The following is a 16247-nucleotide window of genomic DNA, read 5'->3' as shown; positions in this document are numbered from 1 at the left end:
CTGACTTTTCACACTTAACTCCACTGGGCTTCTCTGACATACTCTGTGCTTCACCTGAGAACCTGTTATCCATAGATACAAGAGATGTTAAAAATGATACATACAAAGAAAGAAGGAAGGAAAACCTGGCTCACGCCTATACAGCACGTTTAGGATTGGACCATCTACAAAGACAAGGCCACATTTTTAAGAGCTACACTAACTGGTACTATTATGTTTCACATGAGCTCCAGTCAGAGATGCATCAAATGTGGCCTTTCCTAACTTCCTGGACAGAACAGAAACAAAATCTTGCTGATGTCTAATTTGCCACTTACTAAAGAAAAGTATTACAGTAGATGAGGTTCCCACACATCAGCGAGAAATTGTGAACACAAAACACGGAGCAATTTTCTTTTCCCTTAAGGACCTCAATATGCTGAGCCTGAAGCAGTGCCTTTCAGTTTCTATTGACTTGAATTCTCATGGGGAATTTACTAATTTTTTTAATATAACCTGATGTGATATTCTGTACTGACAACTGATTAGAACAGAGGGACCTTGGAGATGACAATATTTAAATGGCAGTTATTTGCCTCTGTTTTAATTTACTTTTCATTGTTTCATGGGAAATAAATATTTTCATCTCTATTGTCTAGGTGTATAAATAAAAAATGAATTCAAATAGTTGTCATCATAAGAGGTTCTTCGGAGCAATCATTATTGAAGGACATTCTGTGCTTCCATTATGAAAAAGTCCATCTATGACAATAGTAAGAATTGAAGCCACTCATCCAGGAGATTCAGTAGCATTTTGGCCAAACAGCATTTGCAGTAGTTGGGAGCCAAGGATTTTCCTCTTAGGAGCAAGGCAGAGCATCTAAGCCGCCAGTCATCATTCTAGCCTTTCTTCTCTGTCTGGCTGTAGGTCCTTCAAGTGCTCACAGCAATCAGATACCTCCCAACTCCTCTTACCAAACTCTACCCACCCAGATTTGAGAGGAGGGAAGAGGGAAGAATCTATTTTATATATGCTTCTTCTGGAATATTCTATGCAAAGATTCTTTTTAATTCGGCTTTTTTTTTTTTTTTTTTTTTTCCGAGACAGGGTTTCTCTGTATAGCCCTGACTGTTCTGGAACTCACTTTGTAGACCAGGCTGGCCTCGAACTCAGAAATCCACCTGCCTCTGCCTCCCAAGTGCTGGGATTAAAGGCGTGTGCCACCACGCCCGGCTGTTAATTCAGCTTTTTAAATTCAAAAAAGTAAAATTCTAAACTGCAGGCACTTGTGCCAGCTACTCACTTCATTAATTTCTACTTTCATCTGCACAATATCAGAATCCTAATATTTCTTTTGACCTTTTATAATATCTCACTGCCTCTTACTCTACATCTTATCCCAAAATATTCGTTTTCAATATTGTTTCTTTCTGTTTCCTCCCTGTTGCTTACAGCATCTATTTTGTCCTTTCAAACCCATCTATAGAAGCCACCATAATTTAGAGGTTGGCTTTTAAGGGCTTTTGCAGTTGTGTCACCATGTTATAATTATCCAACAATGGTGGATGGTCTGAGAAATTACCTTAGTTGCAAAGCTACCACAGCACTGTGAAAAATTATCTTCCTTGCAAGTAAGTCACAGTTTCACAAATGCTGAAAAAAGACATTAGAACTCTAGGCTAGAGACAAAGTACCTTAGTGCTTACAGCAATAGCATCAAGAAGCAAGTGTGTCATAAGTCATCCTATTTCCAGAGCCTGGATTCCAACTGAGTAATAAGTCAGGTGACCTCGATACATGCAATGGGTCACATTCCAGAAGGGAAACCTGATTCTATTACAGTAGACAACAGGTCAGAAAGACAACACATCTTATGATGCTAAATAATGAATATTTCTGGCTGTTGCTTCAGGAGAATACAATTCAGGTCCCACAGGAAGTTCATCAAATTAATCTGTTTCTCAATTTAGGGACAGTTTACTTGTCAGACTCACCACTTCCAAAGAACCAAATGCATCTAGCCCTTAAATCAGGAGAGGCAGCGTGAAGACATGATAGACAATTATGGCCAGTACAGGGCAGCACAGGTTGATTACAGCATCTTGACTGACAGGTCAGAGTGAATACCATTTTTTTTAAATATGATCCCATTTCAAGGATGTTTGCCACTCAGATATTCACAAGACCTGTAGTCTGGTGCAGAGAACTGTAAGATAACTATCAATTAATACCTGTAAGTTCCTCACCTGTAAAACATGATTAGCAGTGCCAACTTCATTGAGTTATTGGAAAGATTCAATTGAATAATGTGCTTAAAATGTTTTAGCCCTTGCCAGCCCAACCAATATATGCAATAAGCTAAACTGAAGATCAGTTACCACACCATCAGTAAAGCTTGTTCCTCTTACCTAGCCTGGACTGAGCATCTAAACTCACTTCCACATATTTCTCACCCATATCCTATAGTCCTGTCCGGTAAAGGATACTCAATTCACTTCCCACAATAGAGGGCATGTGTTCCCATCATCTCTCCAGCCCTGTACTCCTTTACCTTATCCAAAACCTTTCCCAGCTTTTGCCTGGATTCCAGCAGCCACTGATATCCAGGGGAGGCTGCAATTCTTCAAGTTTCCCTCTATCTATGCAGGTGCAGGCAAGCCTGCTTCTAAAAACTTGCTACATTTGCATACACCTCATAATACATGCCAGCTCCTTCCCCTTATTATATTTGCACAATGATGGATTTAATTTCTTCCAGATGATCTCTCACTTGACTTCTTTTTAACATTTCCACATGGCTTTCTTGCTCCCCAAGTAAAAGTCAATTATATACACAAAATAAATTATGTGGTAACAGAGTAGCAGAATGTAGTTGCCAAAAAGAACCCTTCTCTCTCCCCACGGTGATCAAGAAAGTTTTTATTTACTTATTTATTTTAATTTAGCAACCAAGCTTTATGTCCTCAATCCTCTGAACAAGCTTTCTAGATTTTTTTAAGCCTACAAACACAATTCCATGTGGGAAAGAACTGTACACAAACTTTAACTTAAAGTTAAGTAGAAACTGGAAATCAATGCACTCTTCCTGGGCAAGTGATCTAACTTGAAGTGAATTGAGAATTCAGTGCAGGTGTCTGACTGTCACCAGAAATGGCCATCATCCCTGATGCTTTGGGTTACAAAATCTTAGTAAAGGAAGCAGGATGTATTAAGCTGTTATTTGAAGTGGCATGAGTCGGAGCTCTGGGCAATCCCTCAGAGAATATGGTTCAGATTCCGGGTAAGTCCCCGAGAGAACCATTCATCTCTGCTTGCAAGCAGTTTGCTTATCACACTGGTCATTTCCAAGAGAACCAAATATAACTCCCAGCCAAGAGTCAAGATAGGCAGCATGGTTGCAATAGCAAGCCAGCATGGCCAGTGTAGAGCAGCACCAGCTGTTGCCCGCCTGACTGACAGACCAAAGGGTAACCCCAATTCTAAGTGAATTTCCAAACTTCGTTTTACAGACTTTACAAATGCACATTATCAACAAATGTACTGCATACTTCAGGACGCTTACGATCTCAGGAAAGCAAGGGAAACTCTTTTCTAAAGCACTGCTGCCCAAGTGTATTTCTCTGTAAAGATATAAGTGCTCTTCGGAGCCCCTTTTCATATACATCAGACACATCTAGCCATTACAGCCTGGAAATGTAGCTAGCACACCTCAGAAACAAGCATCTATGTATGCTATTGGTTTGGATCATAATTAATGTACAGTGACACAACAGCAGCTCCTGCACTGGGAGATCATGACTCTAGAACCTCCTACATTCTCACTGAGCTGGCATTCTTGCTCTGTAAGCAAGGATTTTGTTTTCTGTTCATCTTTTCACATGAGGATCAAAGGCAACACTATGTCCCATTGCCAGCACAATAGTAAATAACTAATAAATAGAAGCACCACTTTTCAATCCATGTTTTCTCTTTGTTGTCATCCTTTTCCCACTTACAAAGCCACCTCTCTAGATCAAGCTCACATTCCCTAACATGCCATGGACCTGTACAATCCAATTGCAGTCTGTGCTGGAGGCCTATCTCCATGACTACCCACCCTTGCCTTGTATCTCAGATTACAAGGCACTTCCTCACTCCCTTTATCTTCTTCCGTGATGGTGCTTATATCCCGAAAGTCCCTCCCTCTATTCCCAACCCCTTCTTACCTGGTGAACTTATGAACTATATTTTGACTGTCTGTTTGTAAGTCCATTTCTTCATGTAAAAGATAAGCTGAGAGATGACATCTTATTTTTCTTTATGTTGCTAGGATGTAAAAAAGTACATAGTTGAAACTCTCAATATTTTTAATGACAAATAAAGGAAGAATCTATGTGTGAAGTGCTTAAATTCATCTTCGATTCATACAATTTTATAACATGTGGTCTTACTCTAGCAAGAACTTTGTGTTGAAAATTAAATATTAGTAAAGAAAAACTGCCCTGTGCAATGGCTTGTGCTTTCGACTCCAACCCTCAGGAGCAGCTTCTAGTTAAATCTGATTACCCAAGTTCAGTTCCCCAGAATTCACATGGTGGAACCAAGTAACTAATCAAGCACAATACTTTCTATTGGTTTAAAGCTATCTAGGTTACATAATGAGTTCCAGGTCAGTCTGAGCTGTAGACTGAGGCACTGTCTTAAAAGAAAATGAAAGACAAAAGAAAGAAATCAAGGAAATATTTTGGCAAGTATATTGAAAAGTCTGTGTTAACATTTTGTGAGGAGAAAATGCAGGCAGAACTACACTTAACATTGAAGATTGCCAATTAAATGAAATCAGGACAAATACAATTGGATAATATGATTTGCCAAAATAGGGGCCAGAGGCATATATTCCCAAAGATTTGTCTAGACTATTTGAAAACCTTTAGGAGGCATGCCCAATGTATAATGGGTACCAAGAAAAAAAGCAAGGTTGTTTCATTCATCTGTGAACATATGGAGATTTTCCATTGCTCCCTACAATAGATGCTAACTTTAACAAAACCAGCCTACTGCCTGTTCCTAGGAGAGAAGACCTGGGAGCTGGATTGGATTCCGCTTTTATGAATATCTTGGATGTATCCAACATTTACAAACATGTACCTAGAAAGCTGACAGCCTTCCTCATTTCCACCCTCTTATAACACAGAGAGAGAAAGAGAGGAGGGAGAGAGGAGAGAGAGAAGAGAGAGGTGAGAGAGAGGGAGAGGGAGAGGGAAAGGGAGAGGGAGAGGGAGAGAGAGGGGTGGGGGGAGAGATTTTCCACCATGGTGCAAAAGTCATGCTCCATTCCAGGAATCAATCATTTGGTGGAGAGTTTCAATTCTTGTTTTGTAGTTCCCATGTTCATGGAGAACTTGGGCCGCTTCTGAAACTCCCAAAATATTCCAAATCATACCGTAGCTAAACAGGAGGGTACCATGGTAAATTATTTCTTTTAACACATTTTCAATATGTGCCTCGCCCTGCACTTATGTGGATTGTATGTTCAAAAGTATTGGTCATCAGGCTTAGTGGCAAGCACCTTTATCTACTGAGCCATCTCACCAGCCCCAGAAAGATTGTTTTTAAATACAAATAAGACCAGCTAGCCCTCGTTCAACATGATTTTCTGACCTCATAGTAATGTGAAAGAAATTTGTGCTTAGCAGAAACTGAATATACAATTTTGAATTTGTTGTTGTTGTTTTTTTTTTTTATCCAGACTACCAATGCGTTACCTACTCTTTCTCTTGATGCAGGACAGAAGCAGCAAAGCCCAGCTCCTTGTCAGCCACATGAGAGCAATAGCTAAGTCTCTGCAGTACACTCTAGTTCTAAATTACAATGTTGAGTGAAATAGGTCCATATCCAGATTATTGCAGTTTTTATTTATGGAAGGCTTATTGGGCATGCCCATACCTGGTGTCTCATATTCACAACTCCTGGATCAACTGCTATATGATGAGGTCACTGCATCTTTTACAGTTATCCAATAGTTCCACTGAGCATCTCTCACTGAGATCCACAGCCCTAGCTAATGAAACCAGTAGCTTCACTTCCAGAAGTTCCCTAAAGAGAATGAACGGTACTGCCAACATGGCATTGCAGCTAACCTGTAGGAGCAAATCAGGGCCAGGGAAAGGAAGGGTATCTTTAGGAAGAGTGTACCATCCCATAGCTGAGTTTTCAGCACTCTCTTACACCATGGCATTTGAGCCATAATTAATCTATAGTATAAGTTACGCTCATTTTACAGTATTGTATGATTCTGGCAACTGTGGCTTGGCTATTGTTATAATTCAATTCAGCAAACAATAATGGAGTGCTTGTAATATGTACTCATTCTCTGGGCCAGGTACCAAGAAGAATGAGATTGGAAAATAACATTTAGGACCAGAGCGGTCTAGCAGGAGAAAAAAGACACAAACAGTTTAACATGATGTGATACTTGGCTGAAATAGATATAAGCTCAACTGTGCTACGGGAGTTCCAAGAACAAAGCAGGCAGTGAATTAAATTAAATCTGTCACTCAGAGTAAAAGTCAAAAGCCTTACAATGGTCTACCAAGCCCTTGATCAGGTGCTCCATTACCTCTGTGACCTCATCTCCTACTGCACCCTGTCATTTCTCCTGAGCCAGCTGTGCCAGCTGTTGCTGGAACACTCCAGGCAAGCTCCCAACTTAGGCCCTTTCTTTGCTCAAGCAATTTCTAAAATTTTCTCATCATAACAACCACACAGCAGCACTCTGTTACACTACCCGCAAGACGTTTCCTGCCTGCTGTCATCTCAGCAGGGCCCATGTTGCTAATGCTATTTGAAATTGGGGAGCAATGGCACTGGACTTCCTTGCCTTGCTTAGCCCTCCACTCCATCCTGTTGTTCTCAAGCCATGCATCTGTTGTGATGAGATTCACCTGTGCCTCTTCATTCATTGTCTGGCTGCCTGCACTTGCATTTAGCTCCCGGCTTGAATGGACTATTCTGTCCACAGATAAGTCTCAATGCCTGAGAGCCACTAGCTCAAGGATGCTAGATACTCACCAAATGATGCTTAATTAATAATGAGGAATTTATAAAATAATTCACTTGATAGTGCAAGGTTTCCACACTTTATTAAAGGAATCTGATTTCTTTCTTCCCTGCCAGTGTGCTCATAATTTGGGGACCAGTTAATCATAGCCCACTGACCTACAGGAAAGACGGCTATGGGCATACTGCCAAACATCCGACCACTCAGCCCGCCAACAGATGTTGATTTAGATCCTATCTTTTAGTATTAACTCAAGGTACCACGATCATTCAAAATTTCAACTTTGATTGCTCAAATTCTAATAAAGATCATCATTTAAATTAATTCAAGAAAAGGTAGGTTGTGCTGTCCCGTGGGAAGCATCCAGGAAACAGTGCAATTCTGGAGTCCCCAGACTGTGCTTCAAGCATAGCATCTAGGACAGAATGTCCAGCCATGCTGGCTAAGAGCAGTGAAGACACAGGATGACACTAAGCAGTTCATTTACCAAAGATGGCATTTCTGATTCCGTCCTCTGATCATCTGCCTCCCATCACGAGATGCCTGCCAAAGGAGCCGAGCGATGTCATTAAGCTTTCTAAGCACACTTGAACTGACTTCTCTGATAACCTTTACCTACCAAATCAGGCATGAAAACCACTGAACAATGGTTAAAATGCTTTCTCGTTCTCGTTTTCCCCCTGGCTTTAACATTCCTAGTTATTTGTTCTAAGCCATATGTAGTACAGTATGCTTTAGAAGTGGCCTGCAGAGCAGAGCTCAGAACCAGCTTAGCGTTTCAGCTACTCTTTTAGAGCTTGCACACATTCCCTACTGTAAATGTAAAATAGCTTAGATCAAACTGCATCGTTGATTCCACGGAGGTGAGTGAATGATTCGTCCCTGGGAATAGACGCCCTCAGACAAACAGTGTTAATGGGGCTCACCACACAGCAGTTGGTGACAATAACAGAGCTAATTTTAAAGAAGGGAAAATTAAATGGTGGTTGCAATAGTCCTCGCCACTCTTAATTATTGTGATGGCAAATTATGAACAATTTCCTGTCACTTTCCCTTCTAAAGCAATTATTGATGTTTGCCTTATGGCTGAACTGGGCTGAGCATTCTCTAAGCAGGAGCCTGTCTGATTCGATGCTTTGTGGGCTCATATTCAGAAAGTCATTTGGCCTGCAAAGTTGCTGGATTATCTGTAAACACAGTGAAAGGAGACATGATTGCACGAAGCAGAGGGAGTGCACCTGAATGCCAATAAGGCCAATGTCATGACAGGAACACAAAGCCAGAATTCCATGTGACCTTTTAGATAGAAACCAATTTACTTTGGTACCGTCTCAAACAGAAAATTATGGTGTAATTCCTCATGTCAATACATAATTTATTTTGTAATAAATAACTACCCACATATTTACGGCGCGCCTCTCCCTGCTGGTTGTGATGCTCCCAGCCTCTCCCTCCGTCACCCGCTGCAGAATCACAGCGGAGCATTCTGTTTTTAAGGCTATTCTCTTTGCTGAGCTCGGTGATGGCCGAGGAAAACATTATGAGATTAAAAGCTGCTCTTAATCTCTGCAAAGAAGCCCAAGTTATTTATTTTCTTATTTTCAAATTACCTATCAGGCTGAAGGATTCATGAGACCAAGTCAGAATAAGAAATCAAAGAAATGCAGTGTTAATCCTGAGCCACACTTCCCAATAAAGGAAAGCAGCTGTGCTTAGAGAGCCCCAAGGAGAAACTCGGCCTTGCAGGGTAGGCACCCCCTTGCGTACATCTGCTTCTTTGGGGGGCAGTCTAAGGTTGAGGACAGTTTCCCCAAGCCTCCTGCTTTCTGTCTTTAGGATGCAATGAAGGCGAGCCTGAAGCAGCTCTGCCCTTTCCCCTAGGGTCAGCACTCTGAAGTTCCCCAAAGCTGGCATTGACAGGACTCTCTTCCCAGCTGACAGCTGGTCACTGACCTCTCTAAAAGCAGTTGGGGGTCTTCCCTGAGCCTTGAGCCATACATGACCTCAGCACTGACCGGGTCATCACAGCAGGCAGTTAGTATTCTGGGTCCATGGCCTCTGTCAAGGACGAGCCAGCCTGTGCTTACACAGAAGCTGGTGCACAGGGTACAGAGTGGGAAGCAGGCCTGCCGGGCACATCCGGCTCTGCAGCTCATGGAGAGAATCCCAGGCTTGAATAATCGAAGCAGTGTAGAACCCGGGCAACGAGAGCCCAGCATCTTTAAAAGATTTCAGGGAAATGGAAAATGAGGCCTGAAAATGAAGAACAGGATGTGCGCTGCTTCATAGCGTACTATATTTATAAGTTTTGGCTTTGAAATATCTGTTTAGAGACCAATTTGGTGTTAATGATTATAAACATTTGTTTATAATGTGATCCCTGGCTAACTTCAGCTCTTTTAAGAAATGGCAAAGTTAATATGACATGCCACAATCTTTTCTTTGGAAATTAGTCACTGTACCACACAGATGGAGCACACGAACAAACACACACACAAACACTCACTCACGCACACCAAATACATTTCTTTGGCTTCACAGATGAAATAGCAGCCCTTGATGTGGAGAAAATAGGGGCTGCAATTCAAATATAACATATTGAGAAGCAAAAATCAATACCCTGAGAAGGTTTTCCATGGCACTCGTATTATTTTTAATGAGTTGCTGTATAGAACTAGACAACAGAGTGAAGCCAGGATTCTCCCAGGGCTAATTGGCTTTCCTCCTCCAGCATGCCACAGAGTAGCTTCAGTTCTGTTCGGAAAACATACGCTAGGACAAAGATCAATGAATCAATCAGAACATTGGCCATCGAATTGGTGTCTCAGAAAGAACTCGACAAGAGTTCAGGGGGAAGCTTCTCTTGACTCATAGCCATTCCCAGGTCAGAAATGTCTTGCTCAAGTAAACAGAGAAAATGTATGCAAATCAGATAAGGTCTTGAAATCGCCTTCAATAATTTGCCTGGGGTAGGATCAGCCTTTGTGGCAGGTCCAGCAAGTACTCAAGCAGTTTCTTAAAATCAACGCTGTACTAGGACACTACTAAAGTGTATGGATTCAAATGCATCTCTATATCTCTTATAGTGTTTCGTAAATAATGGCATTTAGATCTAGCATAATTTAACAATGTAATGTTATTGTTTAAAAGGTAAGAACAAAACTTAGCCTTAACAAATAAGATAAAAGGAAAGGCTTAGACACCAAAAGCTTCAAGGTATTTCCACACAGTGGGTTAGAGGAGAGACAGGAGGCTTTCTTGGTATCTTTTAATATTTAAAAGTCTTTTTTTTTCAAATAACTGTATAGCCATCCATCATTATTGATGTTAGAATTGGTAAAATTTGCTTATGTTAACACATGAGGATCTTCAATGAGTATATATTTGTTAGTGACCTCAAAGATGCTCTAATCAATTATTGAACGCATAGAAGTTGAAAGGAAGAAAGAAAGAAAGAGAGAGAGAGAGAGAGAGAGAGAGGGAGGGAGGAAGGAAGGAAGGAAGGAAGGAAGGAAGGAAGGAAGGAAGGAAGGAAGGAAGGAAGGAAGGAAGGAAGGGAGGAGACAAAACCAGGGTGTACAGAAGCATGATTCACAAAACAGTAAATACCTGTACCTCCTGGTTTTGATGGGAACAGGAAACAAGTTAGCTGGGTGCCTCTGGCTCAGGGTCTCTCAGGAGTTCTTAATGAACCCAAACTTTCACCCTGGGCTGCAACCTCATTTGAAGGCTCAAAGGAACAAGGGAGGGTAGAAATTACTCAGAGCAATCTCCTCTAAGCTCATCCACAGGCAAGTGTTGACTCTTCACCACATAAAGCTGCCCAGATACCCCACACACAAAAATAGTCACTGCTTCCACAGAGAAAGCAAGCTACGAGAGAGAGAAAGTTTCCAAGACAAAGTCACCACTTTGTAACCTAATAGCATAATCAATATACCACTGCTTTTTCTTTATTTTTTTGCCTGTCTGTTCTTTTTTTTTAATTAGGTATTTTCTTCATTTATGTATCCAATGCTATCCCAAAAGTCCCCCATACCCTCCCCACACTCCCCTACCCACCCACTCCCACTTCTTGGCCCTGGCATTCCCCTGTACTGGGGCATATAAAGTTTGCAAGACCAATGGGCCTCTCTTCCCACTGATGGCTGACTAGGCCATCTTCTCATACATATGCAGCTAGAGACAGGAGCTCTGGAGGTACTGGTTAGTTCATATCGTTGTTCCACCTATAGGGTTGCAGACCCCTTTAGCTCCTTGGGTACTTTCTCTAGCTCCTCCATTGGGGGCCCTGTGTTCCATCCTATAGATGACTGTGAGCATCCACTTCTGTATTTGCTAGGCCCTGGCATAGCCTCACAAGAGACAGCTATATCAGGGTCCTATCAGCAAAATCTTTCTAGTGTATGCAATGGTGTCAGCGTTTGGAGGCTGATTATGGGATGGTCCCCGAATATGGCAGTCTCTAGATGGTCCATCCTTTCATCTCAGCTCTAAACTTTGTCTCTGTAACTCCTTCCATGGCTGTTTTGTTCCCAATTCTAAGATGGGACAAAGTGTCCACACTTTGGTCTTCGTTCTTCTTGAGTTTCATGTGGTTTGCAGATTGTATCTTGTATCTTGGGTATTCTGTTTCTGGGCTAATATCCACTTATCAGTGAGTACACATCATGTGAGTTCTTTTGTGATTGCGTTACCTCACTCAGGATGATGCCCTCCAGATCCATCCATTTGCCTAGGAATTTCATAAATTCATTCTTTTTAATAGCTGAGTAGTACTCCATTGTGTAAATGTACCACATTTTCTGTATCTATTCCTCTGTTGAGGGACATCTGAAAGAAATTTTTCTTTATTCTTATTGCAAGCAGATCACTAGATGTGAAGGTCCCTGAGGGGATATCTAACAGCTGCCTCCCATGAACAGAAACACATCAAACTCAATGCTAAGCTGTGGTAGGTTATTTCCTAGCACTAAAGATGTGTAACATTAGATGGGCTATTTAGAAAACTTAAGTAGAATTTTCACCTCAGAATGTCTTTTACATCAAGACAGAGTTTTACCTACTTGTGGAGGTTTGATTTTAACACCTCAGATGGGTGTAACATGTGGCACACTCTCTGTGTTATACACTGGGACTGGAGTAGCTGACCAGTTCAACCATTAACTACCCGGGGCAATTCATTTTGTTTTCTAAGTCTAGTTGCACTCCCACCAAAATTCAGAAATAAGACTGACTTTCTACTCTGTCTGTTGTTCTGTCAGATTGAAAACAGTCACTCTACCATCAGGTCACCTTCAGGACTGGTGTGACATGTAAGTGTTGAGGCCTGTCCCTCTAGCATAGCTGTGGCCATTTTGTTCCATGCCCATCATTGATTTCACTGTATTTCTGTGATATGCCCACCAGTCACTGATACAGAAAAATAACTTGACTCACAGCAGGGTCATGCTGACCACATGCCTTGTTATGTTTTGTATGCAATAAGGTTTGTTACTCTTAAATTCCACAATTATAAACTTCATGTAGGACCCATCAAATTAAAGGTCAATATGAACTATTATGTCTAAAATGGCTTGAGTCAGGGCAGACCACTAGGCAGCACTTTCAGAACCTGCATATGAATCTTCGTGGTTTTTGAGGTTTTAGCCTTTATAGATGGCTCTGAGAAATGTCTAGCACACAGCTTTGAGCTCTTGAGCTTGATTCATTGCTCTGGTCAATCAGTCTTTAGGTGTGTGTTCAATAAACCATCCCTATCTGACTGAGGTTGGTGTTTGTGTAGTTTGTGGGGTGACTCATGGACCCCAACAATAAGTAAATTAAGTCACTAATATCAGGGTTTGGCATCTAGGCTATATAAGTCACTGTGTGCATGTGCATATGCATCTGTGTATGTGTGTATGTGTTTTCTACACCAAAATATTTCTCTCTTTGGCTTGAGTTTCTACATTGAATTAAATTCTTTGTTAATAAAAGCTTTAGCTAAAAATGCAACTGTGTTATCTGGAATAATAAAACTAATGTCCCAAATTAATATTTAACCGAATTTGTTTCTCTTGCTAACTAACACATCAGCTGGTTGTTAGGATCATGGAGCAGAGCAAAGAAGCAAATTTTAATGAGAATTCATTTTCTAAAAGGCTCATAGGCTTCGAAAGGGCAGATTCTGGTAGAGTTGAATGCTGAGGATTGAGACACCCAAGAGCCTTCAATGCAAACTACAAGAGCTCAGGGGACGCACAAAGCAAACCCACAGGAAATAAAATTACCCATGTATCTAGAAACAGCACATCCTTTCTTGTCACTTTGTGTTATCCCCCATAGGTCTAATTTCTATATTTTATACTATACGATAGTTACACCTGCTTACACAGATACACTTATCTTCCACCTTGCATCAAAATATATTTGAAAGGGATCAAAGGCCTTAATTTAAAACATGAAATGCTGAAACTACAAGGGAAATACTCTTCAAGACACTGGCATAGGCAAGAACCTTCTGAACCTTCAATAACACAAAAACTAGGTCTGAGTATTAGCAGATAGGACTACATGAAATTAAAACAGTTCTGCACATAAAACAGCCTATCGGCATAGCACAAATACTGCAGAGAAAGAGAGTTGGAGGGAGGGAGGGAGGGAGGAAGGGAAGAGAGAGAGAGAGAGAGAGAGAGAGAGAGAGAGAGAGAGAGAGAGTAGGCATTCCCCAGACATACTTTAGATACTGGATACACTGTCTAGAAGTTAAAAAGAAACTGCATAAATTAAACACCAAGTCATAAAACTACCCATCAACAAATGAGCTAATTAAATGAATGAACACTTTTCAAGAGAAGATGCATAAATGGAAAATAACTTTTTTAGTGTTCACTGCTATCTAGTCATTTGCTACAAAGAAAAAACACTTGGATGAAGGATGGTAGCTACACTTATCTGTGGGTATCAGGGTATGATTAAAAATGAAGTAAGGAATCATCCTGGTCTAGCAAAGTGGAAGTGGTAGATTCTTTTCTAAGGTCAGTGACCTCACTAGCCCCAGGAAGCTGCCTAGGTCTGCAGTAGAGGCATGAGGCATGAGTTTCCAACTGGTGAATGGGCCCTATGGCCAATTAGAAAGTTCTTGGTTACCACTGACATGTGAGTGCCATTTCTTGCACCTTTATCCATATATTGCCATGCTAGTAATTTATGTAGACTTCCCGTTACCAAGTGTTTCTTCCTGACTACCCCAGATCCCAGTCTCACAGCCACCCCTTGCATGCTGTCTGTATATCTCTAGTCACAGCCTTAGTGCATTTGCCTGGCCACTAACTCTCAATTCATGGCACCCCTTCAGTGTGAACTCCCATCCTTTTTATACTCTAAGATTGATTCAGAAAACTGACCTCTGCCCTTCCTTACATTTCCCTCAAAGCTCTCCTATCTCTCTCTTTCCTAGCCATCAAACACGTGTGATCTCTTTATCTGAATGAACCCAATGCCCTGTTCTGTCCATAGCCTCAGCCCTGTCAATAAATGATGTGAGAGACACACTAATTTCACTATAAAATATGTGAACTCAAACAGGGCAATCAGTACTGCCTACCAAGCTAGCTTGGTGTCTCTCTGTGTGCCTAGGACTTGCACACCATCATATTTTCTTTCACTCAGGATCAGCTTGAACATCTTGACTTGAGTTTTCTTGAACCAAAGTCTGTGTTGCTGGAGTTTCCTTGTCCCCTCAAATTTCTTCTTGCAATTGCTTATTTCCTTCATGGTTTTTAATCCCAGTTAGGAACTGTACGGCTTGTTCATTGTTTAGAAATCATCTCTCTTCCAATGTATACATCTAATTCCACAGAGAGTTAAGACCATCATTGTGAATATTTTATACACTTGGACATAGTGGGTGTTTAGCAAATACTTGATAAGTAAATTAAGAACCAATGTATGTGCAAGATTCCATGCCATTCACCTTTTTATTTAATCAGTACTCTTTTGAGCAAAGATTTCTAATGGAAATTCTGGCACAGACTTTGTTTCGGCAGCGTAAATGGCATCGGCGGCCATCATGCCCCACACTGTTGCCACTGGCAACAATTAAATTAGCTATATAAAACCTGAAGCGAGAGAGGCAACATCCACTCAGCAAAATAACCACTCAGCCTTTTAGCAAATGTAGCACTGAGCTATGACTGCGCTTTTAGTAGATGAGCAAGTGCAGAGAGAGTTGTTTTGCCCAAGACAAGGCATTAACACAGCTTCTGCCTCCCACATCCACTGTTGCTTAAAGGCATGCCTAATCAATTGATTTCACCAAGGCATGTTTGTTCCTTGGTAAACTCCGGGAAAAAGCAAGGAGCTGAAGAGCTATTTTCATACTAGGAGTTAGGGGAGCTCTTGTATGCTATATTTCATTGTAAATAAAAGTACAGTTGACACAGTTACTGACTGCTTAATGCCAGTAGACATTTGCAGCACATTTGAAGACTTCCATCCTCACAAAAAGACCCTTTATGCAACCTGATAGAATGTTCTGATTCCTTATATCTCTATATACTATAACTCTTTCTCAGCACACCAGCAGGGTGTACTTTGTAAAAGCGAAAGTTCAGCTTAAGAAGTGTTCTGCTCTCAGGGTAGGTCAGCTATAGGAAATACAGCAATTGCCATACACAGAATCCACATAGCAACCATCGATCCCTTGTCTCATCAGATAGAAAAAAAAAAAAAAAAAAACCCTGTGTACATATTGCCATGCATGTTTTACAATTAGGAAATTGACTTTCAGGGACCTGATAACTCTGAGATCGTTTAAGCCACTGTATACTTTATACTGTGTAGCTTAGGAACCACACCACTTACACTTCCCACTGTAGCTGTTCCACAATCAAGACGCAGGGGCAGTCACTGAATGTCTAATGGGAGCTCATTTCCTGTTTCATGGATTATGGGCCTTTTGTCCTGGGTTGTTTTTGTTGTGGCTTGGTTTTGGTTTCTTTAATGCCTACCAAGTTCCATTTGTGCTGCCCATGTGTGGGGACCATCAACTAGATGTTAGTAGCCCTACAAGGAGTGATGGTATCTTCATTTTGTGTTCTCATGCTATAGAAGGGGAAGGTGGTTAATTCCACCCACTAACGCTCTATGCCTATGACTTGATAACCTCCCAAGTTTTGCTGCCTCCTAAAACCATCATTCTTGAGATAAGGTTTTGATGTACAGTAAGGTAAAAAAAAAACAAAA

This window comes from Mus musculus, chromosome 10, assembly GCF_000001635.26.
Source record: "Mus musculus strain C57BL/6J chromosome 10, GRCm38.p6 C57BL/6J".
Classification (NCBI taxonomy): Eukaryota; Metazoa; Chordata; class Mammalia; order Rodentia; family Muridae; genus Mus; species Mus musculus.
Note: the sequence above shows the minus strand (reverse complement) of the source record.